Below are 2,626 nucleotides of genomic sequence, written 5' to 3'. Positions count from 1 at the left end.
TACCCTTCCCAGCACACTATGTCTTTGGATCGTTTCTAATTTTCAATCTGATGTCACATTCTTCTGTCTAAAGAATAAATAACTTCCTTACTAAACACAGGGCTGACGTCAGCAAATCCTCTAAGCTTTTATTTGCCTAATCAAGTTTTAACTTCATATTAACTTTTTAAAGATATTTTTTGTTTAGTATAAAAGTCATGTTAAAGATTTCTTGCACTACTTTAAAGATATCACTAATTTTTGGAGGAGTTCCAGAATTTCTAGGAAGTCTAATGAAATTACTATCTTTGTTCATCTCTATGTAATATTTATATTTTTTCTGGTTGCTTTTTATATTTTTCTGTTTATCATTAATTTTTAGCTGATTGATCGTGATGTGTATAGGTGTGTTTTCAGTAATTTGGCCTGCTTAGGGCTCTTTGAGCTTCATAGATCTGTGGCTTATATTTTTCCATTAATTTAAAAAAATTTCAAAAAACAATCCTCGCCTTTTCCAGTGTCTGGAAAAAAAAAGAGAGAGAGAAAATATCTGGCTATTATCTCTGCATATTTTTATTCTGTTCCATTCTCTGTCTTCTTCTTTTGGGGACTCCAATTTCATATATTTTAGACCATTTGATGTTGTCCTGAAGCTCCTGGGAGCTCATTCTGTTTTGGGTTTGTTTTTAGTTTTTATCTTGGAGCTTCAGTCTCTATTATTTCTACTGACCCATCTTCAAGTTTATTTATTATTTTCTCAGCTATGCTTAGCTGACTGATGAGCCCATTGCAGGACTTTTTCACCTCTGATATCCTACGTTTTATTTTTAAGTTGTCATTTGACTTTTAAGAAATTATTTCTTCTTATCTGCTGAAATTTCCCTTCTTATCATACATGTTTAGGGTCTCATTCTGTCATCTAGATAGGAGTGCAGTGGCACAACGGTGACTTACTGCAGCCTCCAACTCCTGGGCTCAAGCTATCTTCCCACCTGCCTCCTCCTCTTGTGCTTCGATTACAAGTACATGCCACCGTAGCACGTGGCCCTGATAGATTTTTATTGAATCCTGAATGTCATACATAGAACACAGAGACTGAAGTAAATAGTATTTATGTCTACAAATGAGCATATACTTCTTCTTTAGTCATGATTTTAGTGTGTGGGTTTGAACTATTTTAATGAGAAGTTTGCATCTTTGTTTCTGTTCTCATACTTCAAATCTTCTAGCAATTGGCTTTTGTTACCTTGTGCTTTGCGTATAGACTATGATGCTAAAGGTGTTCATGCTCCACCCTCATGTTCAGCAACATCCGCATGTCTAAGCTGAAAAACTGAGTCTTTCTTCACTTTCTATCCCCACGAAGTGCTAGATTCAGGGTGGGTGCAGCAATGGAGGGAGTTCTGTGGTCTTATTCTGGCCTGTGTGTGTCGCTGGCCCTCTGGGGTGGCACTTCATCAGCACTCCTGGGTGTCCTTACTGTGGCATTGGTCTTAAGGAGGAGAGAGTTCTCTGCACCTAACCCAGCATTAATAGATCTCTTCTGGATATTGACTTAGGATCCCAGAGAAGACAGTTTTCTGGTCTTTCTAAGGATTTGGAGTTACAGTTTCTATGCTGTTAAGAACTGAATTATGTCTTCCTCAAAATTAATATGTCAAAGCCCTAACCCTCAGGACTTCTGAATGCTGCTGTATTTGCAGACAGAGCCTTTGAAGAGGCCATTACATTAAAAAGAGGTTGTTAGGATGGGCCTTAATGCAATCTGACAGGTGTCCTTACAAGGAAATGAAATTTGGACTCATAGAGACACCAGGAATGTGCACCTGGGAAGATGTGGCCACATGAGAACATAGAAGGTGGCTGTCTTCAGGCCAAGGAGAGAGGCCTCAGAAGAAACCAAACCTGCCACTTGATCTTGGACTTCCTCCAGAACTCTGAAAAAATAAATTTCTTATTTAAGCCACCCAGTCTGTAGTAGTTTGTTAGGACAACCTTAGCAAACCAGTCCATTCCCTTTGTCCCCACTTCTCTAGCAGGAATAGACCTTTGTCTATGTCCTTAGATACAAGAGGTTTACCTACCCTTCTACAGGCAGTTGGATTTTGTTTCTACTCTTACCCAGAGGACATGGATTTTCAGCTGAGCTCCTCGTATATGGACAAGAAGCTGAACTGCTGTGCCTGTTCCAGTGATTTAAGCCACCTACATTGCAGTAGAGACCACTGAAGTAGTAGTACTCCAAGCTTGTCTCCACCAGCAGCCAATTACCTTCGTAGCCATCATTTGAATTCTCTTCGTAGCCTGATTTCTTCTTTTTTAAAATAACTTTATTGGCCAGGTGTGGTGGCTCATACCTGTAATCCCAGCACTTTGGAAGGCCAAGGCAGGTGGATCATCTGAGATCAGGAGTTCCAGACCAGGCTGGCCAAGATAGTGAAACCCCATCTCTACTAAAAATACAAAAATTAGCTGAGTGTGGTGGCAGACACCTGTAACCCCTGATACTCCGAAGGCTAAGGCAGGAGGATCGCTTGAACCTGGGAGGCAGATGTTGCAGCGAGCAAAACTCTGTCTCAAAAAAAAAAAAAAAACTTTATTTAGAGATACAATTCACATACCATACCAATTCACTTATTTAAAGTGT

This window comes from Aotus nancymaae, unplaced genomic scaffold (assembly GCF_030222135.1).
Source record: "Aotus nancymaae isolate 86718 unplaced genomic scaffold, 86718_ANA_hifiasm-v0.15.2.pri h1tg000077l, whole genome shotgun sequence".
In the NCBI taxonomy this organism is placed as follows: domain Eukaryota; kingdom Metazoa; phylum Chordata; class Mammalia; order Primates; family Aotidae; genus Aotus; species Aotus nancymaae.
Note: the sequence above shows the minus strand (reverse complement) of the source record.